Source organism: Oncorhynchus tshawytscha, unplaced genomic scaffold (genome assembly GCF_018296145.1).
Source record: "Oncorhynchus tshawytscha isolate Ot180627B unplaced genomic scaffold, Otsh_v2.0 Un_contig_3632_pilon_pilon, whole genome shotgun sequence".
NCBI classification, from domain to species: domain Eukaryota; kingdom Metazoa; phylum Chordata; class Actinopteri; order Salmoniformes; family Salmonidae; genus Oncorhynchus; species Oncorhynchus tshawytscha.
In genome coordinates this window covers 1-10704 of record NW_024606686.1, presented here as the reverse complement: position 1 = coordinate 10704, position 10704 = coordinate 1, and the positions used below count along the sequence as shown (strand labels likewise).

The 10704-nt window shown below is 40.1% G+C and overlaps 3 non-coding genes and 4 pseudogenes across 3 annotated transcripts; all 7 read right to left on the bottom strand.

The window, feature by feature from the left end:
- Nucleotides 1-4406: 4406 nt before the first annotated feature.
- LOC121842205 lies at nucleotides 4407-4536 on the bottom strand (annotated as a pseudogene).
- Nucleotides 4537-4795: 259 nt separating this feature from the next.
- Nucleotides 4796-4914, bottom strand: LOC121842202. The gene has a single exon (XR_006080992.1). It is a non-coding gene; the product is annotated as a 5S ribosomal RNA (ribosomal RNA).
- A 242-nt stretch (nucleotides 4915-5156) lies between these two features.
- LOC121842199 lies at nucleotides 5157-5275 on the bottom strand. Its single transcript, XR_006080991.1, has one exon. It is a non-coding gene; the product is annotated as a 5S ribosomal RNA (ribosomal RNA).
- Nucleotides 5276-5532: 257 nt separating this feature from the next.
- LOC121842203 lies at nucleotides 5533-5651 on the bottom strand. Its single transcript, XR_006080993.1, has one exon. It is a non-coding gene; the product is annotated as a 5S ribosomal RNA (ribosomal RNA).
- A 242-nt stretch (nucleotides 5652-5893) lies between these two features.
- Nucleotides 5894-6010, bottom strand: LOC121842200 (annotated as a pseudogene).
- Nucleotides 6011-6275: 265 nt separating this feature from the next.
- Nucleotides 6276-6395, bottom strand: LOC121842201 (annotated as a pseudogene).
- A 296-nt stretch (nucleotides 6396-6691) lies between these two features.
- LOC121842204 lies at nucleotides 6692-6807 on the bottom strand (annotated as a pseudogene).
- Nucleotides 6808-10704: the final 3897 nt, after the last annotated feature.

Genomic DNA, 10704 nt, shown 5'->3' with positions numbered 1-10704 from the left:
AAAATGCAAGCTTGTGTAAGGTAGTAACACAAACTGTCCGCATTAGGAAATTTGCGCAATAGACAATTTACTATGGCAAAAAAATTCAACATGTCAATTTAAGAAGATTGTATTTGTTGCCTACTCACAAAGTATTACCAAAAGTACATGTATTTCAAGGGACATAACACTGAGACCCCTGGACATGGGTGGGGGAGTATTTGTGGGATGACCTAAAATAGGGGCAGAAGCTCACCAGCACCAGCAGTCTCTCCAACCACCCCTGAACGTCAGAGTCATTTAACCATTTAGAGAGTTGAACAAATGCCTGGCACTCTAGACTTGAGCCTCCATAGTCAGTGCAGCAACCTGAACGTTTCAAGTGCCTACCTTTAGGTTTCTCTCAGTACAGTCCATTGTACTGGCCTGTGTGATGTGTAGTAGTTTGATGCATCTTATTACTTTGTTTGTTTGTCACCCGAAAATTCAGTCTCAGCCAATGATTGTTAATATCCTCCATTCCTTACCTGACCCTTACAGACTGCCAGTAGGACCTTCAAGAGGTACTTTTCTCTATTGTGTAAGTCATCAGGTCACCCATGTACAAAGAAATCAATGTTTGTTCTATGTCAAATCCCATTATTTTTCCAAGTTAGATCTTATTTCTCCCCAGTAAATTTTGATTGCGGGGCAAGTCCAAAAGATATGAGAGTGGTCCGCCCTCAATAGACCGCATTCTCTCCAACAAGGGTGTTGTGAGCCAGTCTGTTTTGATTTCAGTTTAGGTGTTATGAAGAAACGTATAACGTTCTTCCAACAGAATTCTCTCCATGACCTTGAGTTGGTGGAGCTTTGTTGAGTCTCTAATATGTTCAACCATGTTTCATCAGTTATTTCAATGTTAAGTTCCTCCTCCCATTTCTTTTTAAAATAGTTTGTAGAATGTTTCTTTGAGGATTGAATACCCAAGTAGAGATTTGAAATAGTTTTTTTGTTACTCCCCAAGTTGTATGCGTTAGTGGATTAATTTTGGAGGTGCTCGAGGGTCAGTCACATTTATCTCCCTTAAGAAATAGTGTCATACTTGTAGGTATCTGTAAAAATCTTGTTTATCCAAGCCATGTTTTTTACTTAGGTCCTGGAAGTTATCTAGGTTCCCATTCCTTATAATTGTACTGAATGATGTGATGCCTTTCTGCGTCCATTGTTTAAACCTGCTGTCCTGAGTTGCAGGGATGAAGCTGGGGTCGTATGCGGGCCAACTCAGCAGTTTGATCTCTCTGTCTAAATTATTTTGCTTAACTACCCTAAACCATGTCTTCAGAGAGAAATTAATCCACTGATTTTGTCTATTGTATATTTATTTTAAAATATCCTTATTTCCCAGTACTGACTGTATGGGTATCTCTGTCAGCGTAGTCTCAATGTCTTTCCATTTGGATTCGTATTCTGAATTGCACCAACACACCAGGGGTCTCAATTGGGCTGACACATACATCTTTTAGGTTTGGTAAGGCCATACCCCCACAGTTTTTTGGTAACTGTAATGTTGTATATCTAGTTCTTGTTCTCTTACTGCTCCAGATGAACCTTGATATCCGTTTATCCCATTCCCTCAACTGTTTAGGCGGGATTTCTATAGGCAGTGATTGGAACAAATACAGTAACCTCGGCAGGATGTTCATTTTGATTGTTTCAATTCTACTACTAAGATCTAAAGGAAGTGAATTCCACCTTTCTAGGTCATCATATATTTTCTTGTTGATGTGATCGTAATTCATGCAATAAAGTTTGGGTATACCTTTTGGTAAATCTACTCCCAGATATTTAATGGATGAAGAGGTCCAGGTGAAGTTATACCTACTCTTCAGCACTTCCTGTTGGGTATAATTATATACTAGGGCTTGGGTCTTGTGTACGTTAAGCACATACCCTGAATATGTTCCAAATGTTTGTAAAACATCCATCAATCTAGGTATACTTGAGCCTGGGTCTTTAAGGAATAACAGAACGTCATCAGCATACATGCATATCTTATGTTCACTGCCTCTTATTGTTATTCCCTCTAAAGTTGGGTCCTGTCTTATTGCCTGTGCTAATGGTTCTAGGTACAAGGAGAAGAGCGTGGGTGATAGATTACAGCCTTGTCTTGCCCCTCGCTCTAATTTTATCGTTCGTGTCAAATGTCCATTTATCTTTATTCTAGCGGTCGGACATGAATACAGTGTTTTGATGCACTGTATCACTTCTTTGTTGAAACCAAATCTTTCCATAATTTGGAATAGGTAATCCCATCCCACTGAATCAAATGCTTTTTCTGCATCTAGGATGTTAATATTGCACTTGTCTTATTCTGAGTAATGTGGTCCATGACATGTAGTGTTCTCCTTATATTGTCCTGTGTCTGCCTATTTTGTATGAAACCAGTTTGATCTCCGTCAATCAATTCTGGGATTATGTTCTCCATTCTTTTGGCTATTATTGATGCATATGGTTTATAATCTGTGTTAAGAATTGCGATAGGTCTATATGAACTGTATTCTTTCTTATCTTTACCCTCTTTTGGGATTACTGATATGAGGCCTCTCTCCATGACGGTGGGAGACCCCCTCCCTCAGAGTCCAGTTAAAACAGGCCTTAAGTAGAGGTGCTAATTGTTCTCTGAAGGTCTTGAACCATTCTGAAGGGAAGCCATCAGTGCCTGGAGACTTTTTGGCTTTTTGCTGAGATATTGCTTTATTAATTTCTTCTGTGGATATTTCTGAAGTTAGTCTATCATTTTGCTCTGTCCCAATTGAGGGGAGATCGAGTGAGTTCAAAAAGTGCTCTATTGTCTGTGCATCTGCCTTCTCTGGTTGCTTGTACAGATTTGTGTAATATGATTCAAATGCATTCTGTATTTCATCTAATTTGCATGTGATCTTTTTTGTTTTGGGGTCTTTTATTTTGAAAATGGTATTCTGTGCTTGTTGAGTCTCCATGCTAGTAATTTGGTTGCCTTTGAGCCTGCTTCATAATATCGCTGTTTCAGGAAACTATGCTTTTTCTCTACTTCTTCTCTATAAATCTGGTGAATTTCCTGTTTTACCTTTTGAATCAAAACTTTATATTTCTTGAGGAAAGAGGATTGTTTGTGTGAGCCAAACTTTTTTTATCTATATATTTATTTTATGGCAGGGAAATTTGCACTGACACTTAATGTTAGCTTGATGGCTATTCGTTTTTACCAATTTATGGTACAATGTTATTTGAAATTGTATTAAAAATATATATATAATTTAGGTCAACCACTTGCGTGGTGCAAAGGACTGTTTTTATTTGCAACTAGTAAGATTTTTGATTTAATTGATTTTATTAGGATCTCTTTTAGTCCCCATTTGAACTAATCTTCCAAGAGTCCTTAACATTAAAATACAATTTATAATACAAACACACTTTCACATATAACACACTATTACAAACATACATAATACACTAGCATAATGACCCAATAAATACTCAATCTAAAGAAATATTGATTCTTCATCTACTATAGTCCCAAAACATTTCTATATACTATATTTAAAATGTTTTTAAATAATGTTTAAACTTATATATTGAAAGGTTTCTAGTTTGCTCAGTTAATTTATTCCATTTCTTTATTGCTCTAAATCGAAATATTATTTTTGTGAGACCCTGGTTCATGTGAACGTATACAAGTTTAATATTCTTCATATAGTCACTGTGATAGTAAATGTCCATTTCTGTTTTTCTATTAATGCTAGGCGAATCGTAATATTTTTAAGAGACAGGAATGAGGTTTCTAAAGCAGTTTCCTGTATTGAAGACTTTTCCTTAGTTTGGGGTTGGAAAATGAATACCAGTAAGTCAGTCTTATTTCCACTCAAGGATTGTGTTTTACAGGAAGTACAGTGTAAAGTGAAAAAGTGAAAGTGAGTCTGATTAACAGCTGTTGCATTTTCACCATTTAGATAAGCATCTTTGTGTCACTCAAAAAGTGGAAGAAATTGCATATACTGTAGCCATAATTTGTAGCACAGATTGTTGGATGAAAAACAAACTAACCTTGCTTACTTATTTCAAAGCAAGGGCACATATTTCATCCAAGTACTAACCAGGCCCGACCCTGCTTAGCTTCCGAGATCAGACGAGATCAGGCGTACTCAGGCCGGTGTGGTCGTAAGCAAGAAATTTTCTCTTGGTGCACTATGTAAAGTGAAAGTGAGTCTGATTAACAGCTGTTGCATTTTCACCATTTAGATAAGCATCTTTGTGTCACTGAAAAAGTGGAAGAAATTGCATATACTGTTGCCATAATTTGTAGCACAGATTGTTGGATGAAAAACAAACTAACCTTGCTTACTTATTTCAAAGCAATGGCACATATTTCAGCCTTGTGGGAAAAAACGGACAAAGAGTTGACAAAAAGCTTACAGCACCTGGTATTCCCAGGCGGTCTCCCATCCAAGTACTAACCAGGCCCGACCCTGCTTAGCTTCCGAGATCAGACGAAATCAGGCGTACTCAGGCCGTACTCAGGCCGGTGTGGTCGTAAGCAGAATTTTCTCTTGGTGCACTATGTAAAGTGAAAGTGAGTCTGATTAACAGCTGTTGCATTTTCACCATTTAGATAAGCATCTTTGTGTCACTCAAAAAGTGGAAGAAATTGCATATACTGTAGCCATAATTTGTAGCACAGATTGTTGGATGAAAAACAAACTAACCTTGCTTACTTATTTCAAAGCAAGGGCACATATTTCAGCCTTGTGGGAAAAAAACGGACAAAGAGTTGAAATTCCACAAGGCAGTGACAAAAAGCTTACAGCACCTGGTATTCCCAGGCGGTCTCCCATCCAAGTACTAACCAGGCCCGACCCTGCTTAGCTTCCGAGATCAGACGAGATCAGGCGTACTCAGGCCGGTGTGGTCGTAAGCAAGAAATTTTCTCTTGGTGCACTATGTAAAGTGAAAGTGAGTCTGATTAACAGCTGTTGCATTTTCACCATTTAGATAAGCATCTTTGTGTCACTCAAAAAGTGGAAGAAATTGCATATACTGTAGCCATAATTTGTAGCACAGATTGTTGGATGAAAAACAAACTAACCTTGCTTACTTATTTCAAAGCAAGGGCACATATTTCAGCCTTGTGGGAAAAAACGGACAAAGAGTTGACAAAAAGCTTACAGCACCTGGTATTCCCAGGCGGTCTCCCATCCAAGTACTAACCAGGCCCGACCCTGCTTAGCTTCCGAGATCAGACGAGATCAGGCGTACTCAGGCCGGTGTGGTCGTAAGCGAGAAACTTTCTCTTGGTGCACTATGTAAAGTGAAAGTGAGTCTGATTAACAGCTGTTGCATTTTCACCATTTAGATAAGCATCTTTGTGTCACTCAAAAAGTGGAAGAAATTGCATATACTGTAGCCATAATTTGTAGCACAGATTGTTGGATGAAAAACAAACTAACCTTGCTTACTTATTTCAAAGCAAGGGCACATATTTCAGCCTTGTGGGAAAAAACGGACAAAGAGTTGAAATTCAAAAGTGACAAAAAATGCTTACAGCACCTGGTATTCCCAGGCGGTCTCCCATCCAAGTACTAACCAGGCCCGACCCTGCTTAGCTTCCGAGATCAGACGAGATCAGGCGTACTCAGGCCGGTGTGGTCGTAAGCGAGAAATTTTCTCTTGGTGCACTATGTAAAGTGAAAGTGAGTCTGATTAACAGCTGTTGCATTTTCACCATTTAGATAAGCATCTTTGTGTCACTCAAAAAGTGGAAGAAATTGCATATACTGTAGCCATAATTTGTAGCACAGATTGTTGGATGAAAAACAAACTAACCTTGCTTACTTATTTCAAAGCAAGGGCACATATTTCAGCCTTGTGGGAAAAAACAGACAAAGAGTTGACAAAAAGCTTACAGCACCTGGTATTCCCAGGCGGTCTCCCATCCAAGTACTAACCAGGCCCGACCCTGCTTAGCTTCCGAGATCAGACAAGATCAGGAACTCAGGCCAGTGTGGTCGTAAGCGAGAAACTTTCTCTTGGTGCACTATGTAAAGTGAAAGTGAGTCTGATTAACAGCTGTTGCATTTTCACCATTTAGATAAGCATCTTTGTGTCACTCAAAAAGTGGAAGAAATTGCATATACTGTAGCCATAATTTGTAGCACAGATTGTTGGATGAAAAACAAACTAACCTTGCTTACTTATTTCAAAGCAAGGGCACATATTTCAAACTCCTTGTGGGAAAAAAACGGACAAAGAGTTGAAATTCCAAAGGCAGTGACAAAAAAGGGTAACAGCACCTGGTATTCCCAGGCGGTCTCCCATCCAAGTACTAACCAGGCCCGACCCTGCTTAGCTTCCGAGATCAGACATAGATCAGGCGTACTCAGGCCGGTGTGGTTCTAAGCGAAAAACTTTTCTCTTGGTGCACTATGTAAAGTGAAAGTGAGTCTGATTAACAGCTGTTGCATTTTCACCATTTAGATAAGCATCTTTGTGTCACTCAAAAAGTGGAAGAAATTGCATATACTGTAGCCATAATTTGTAGCACAGATTGTTGGATGAAAAACAAACTAACCTTGCTTACTTATTTCAAAGCAAGGGCACATATTTCAGCCTTGTGGGAAAAAACGGACAAAGAGTTGACAAAAATCTTACAGCACCTGGTATTCCCAGGCGGTCTCCCATCCAAGTGGACAAACCAGGCCCAGACCTGGTATTCCCAGGCGGTCTCCCATCCAAGTACTAACCAGGCCCGACCCTGCTTAGCTTCCGAGATCGGACGAGATCGGGCGTATTCAGGCTGGTATGGCCGTAAGCGAAAGGCAATCTCGTGGTACACTATATAAAGTCAACGTGTCGCTTACTCTTAGGGGGACAGAGAAATGTCCACCTTGTGACACACACTGAAAAGCTCAAACCTTGCTTGCATTTCCAGACCATATATTTCACTCTTGTGGGGGGGGGGGGCAGAGGGCATATCCTAGGTTCATACTTATGACAACTTCATGGACTAGGGCCCTATAAAATACAGCGCGCCCACACGGAATCACGAAATACAGACATTAAACTGAAATTCAACAATATTCAAAAATGCTTTGAACTAAGGAGGAAATCAACTCAATCCCTTCAACTTGTTAGAAAATCCATTCATTTGCCCAAGTGAATCATAAGACATGAACAAAATGCATCAGTGATTCGTATTTCCACGCAACTTTCAGAACCTGCACAGGACTGCCCAGTTTCCGTGCGCATGCGTTTCCTGCTAGGGTTTTAAATGTTGTCTTGTGGACATAGAACATCTAATTGTGTTATATTTCTATTTTGAAAAAACCTGGAAGCATGGACAAACAGTCACTATTTGGGTTTTTCCCAGACCTCAAAAGGGTTTCCTGGGGGGGCAGTCAAAATATTTCATTAAAGGGGATTTTACAGGGCCCTAATGGACTACAGACATTGACAGTCTCCTAGCCTAAAAACAAATGCTGAATGCACTACACTTTGTGTAGCCGTTAGCGATGAGGCTAATGATAACTTTCTTGTGGTAGAGAAGGAAAGGAAAGATTAGAATGTTAGAGTAGAACATTGTGCAAGGTTATTGTCCATTGTGCCAATGAAGCTGTTCTTATGCTACACCCTCTGGAGTGTGGTGTCAGGAAAATAACCTCACTCTCAACGTCAACAAAACAAAGGAGATGATCGTGGACTTCAGGAAACAGCAGAGGGAGCACACCCCCTATCCACATCAACAGGACAGTAGTGGAGAAGTGGAAAGTTTTAAGTTCCTCGGCGTTCACATCACGGACAAATTGAAATGGTCCACCCACACAGACCGCATGGTGAAGAAGGCACAACAGCGCCTCTTCAACCTCAGGAGGCTGAAGAAATTCGGCTTGTCGCCAAAAACGGTCACAAACCTTTACAGATGCACAATCGAGAGCATCCTATCAGGCTGTATCACCGCCTGGTACAGCAACTGCACAACGTATCACCGGGGAAAAACGACCTGCCCTCCAGGACATTTACACCACCCGATGTCACAGGAAGGCAAAAAAGACCATCAAGGACAACAACCACCCGAGCCACTGCCTGTTCACCCTGCTATCATCCAGAAGGCGAGGTCAGTACAGGTGCATCAAAGCTGGGACCGAGAGACTGAAAAACAGCTTCTATCTCAAGGCCATCAGACTGTTAACCAGCCATCACTAACATTGAGTGGCTGCTGCCAACATACTGACTCAATCTATAGCCACTTTAATAATTACAAATATGATGTAATAAATGCATCACTAGTCACTTTAAACAATGCCACTTTATATTATGTTTACATACCCTATATTACTCATCTCATATGTATATACTGTACTCTATACCATCTACTGCATCTTGCCTATGCCGTTTGGCCATCGCTCATCTATATTTATATGTACATATTCTTATTCATTCCTTTACACTTGTGTGTATAAGGTAGTTGTGAAATTGTTAGATTACTTGTTGGATATTACTGCACGGTCGGAACTAGAAGCACAAGCATTTCGCTACACTCGCAATAACATCTGCTAACCATGTGTATGTGATTTGATTGAATGTTTTCCCCATAAAACCTACCACTGCTTTGATTTCTAATTTGATCATTATTGGTTTATGCTGTGTTAAAATGTGTGTTTAAGCAATAAACAAATTTAAAAAAGAAAAACTCCTGGTTGTAAACTGACTGCAGTAGCTATGTTTTTGGTATCGCTCATGTCATACTGCGTGTCATTCCTCAACTGTCTGGATTTTACATTCATTTTGGACCTCCACCAAACTGACACACTAAATCAACTAACTGTTTTTGTACATATTCAAGTAGCGATTCATAACATACAAATACAATCAGTACATGGCTTTCCATTAATTTCTTAAACTCATTGGAAATGAAATGGAATTCAACTATGCTATAATCCCACTGAAACATGAATAAGCCTCATTCAGATGATTTTATATGGTCCTTTACACACCAGCTCCGTGGGAAAATTGGATCCTGGCCAAAGGCACAAGTTCATTCAAAAGTGTGAGACATCTAGGATGAGTTTTTGACAATATTAATGTCAACTGCCATATGTTGATGTACATGTCCAACTGGTTTCCTCCTATTTTCAGACTACTGATGCCAGACTAGTGTTTTATCATGTGGCCACAGATACTCCCCTATTCTGTCAGTGGTTCCAGATCTACAACAGACAACTGTGTGCGAATAGCATACAGTATTGAGCAACAGAGAAGTAAAATTCCATTGTTATGAGAAAATCATAATAATTTTTTTAAGTGTCTTGTGCCGTCCCAAACAAAGTACAATAAAATGAAATTGAAATGAAAGCTAAAGGGCATATGCAGTAGGGTTGATAAAGGTCAAGATAAGTTTGACTGGGACTAATGGAAGCGTAGGATGTTTGTTAACATTTGGCATCCTAAACTTGTTTACATGTGACAAAGTAGGCTACATGACCATATAGTGCTTCTACCCAAGTGGTGGCCCATCATGTCTTTAGGAGCTACAGTCTTTTTCATTTTTTCCAACCAGGCATTAACCAAGACATATAGCTAGAATGTTATGGAGTGATATTAGTGCCAACATAAACTGAATTTCAGATTCAACATCATATCGCTCCATAGACTCTAGTGTGCCTGGTTTGGCCAAAGATTACTACACATTGTGGCCCTCCAGGAAAAATACCAAACTCTCTTTGAAGTCTCTGACTTCCTCCCTATAGGCTGTCTCATTGTCGTTGGTGATCAGGCCCTACCACAGTCGTGTCATTGGCAAACTTAATGATGGTGTTGGAGCCGCAGGTAAACATGGAGTACAGGAAGGGCCTAAGCAGGCACCCCTGAGGGGTCCCCGTGTTGAGGATCAGCATGGCAGATATGATGTTGCCTACCCTCACCACCTGGGGCGGCCTGTCAGGAAGTCCAGGATCCAGTTACAAATTGTTGCCTACCCTCACCACCTGGGGGCGGCTCATTAGGAAATGACAGGATCCAGACGCAACTGGTTTCAAGTGGCCAAGAGAACTCATGTGATCTCCGACTGCTAGCGAGTGGACGAACTGGGAATCAGACAAGGGAACATTTACATCAATGTATGGATAGAGACTTCAGCTTTCTTCTCATGTGTATATCCTGTCAAACGATAAACGTTGCACAAACCCCGCACTTTTAAAATGGCTCTGTTCCTATGGAAATGTGCACATGTTTAGAGAGAGTAATTGGTTACATATTTCATGTCGAACCTAGACTTTCAAATCTCTTATTCCCCAACAACTGACAATTGGGACCTAAGAGGGTATGTGGAGTTTACAACTCTTATTTTACTACATTTAACAATGTCATTATAATTTGCGAAATGTCGTGTATTTCTATCATTCAGACTTGGCAAAAATGCTTGTGCTCGAGATGTTGTAGCTTGCTAGCTAACATTAACTTTAGTAACTGTTACTAAGCAATCGACTTTTGCTACCTAGCTAGCTAGTATTAGCAATCTTGCTACGTTTTATGTCCTAACAATTGTTTCTTTTATATTCCAATGTTCCTCATTTTAGAAACAACTGTCCTGGATGAGGTCCAGTTGGATGTGCCATTGGATGATGTGCCAGATGTTTCACAGCTGCCAGTCCTCCTTGATGTCCAGAATGCTGCTATCATCCTTGAGGATGTGCCGGATGTGCAGACTATCCT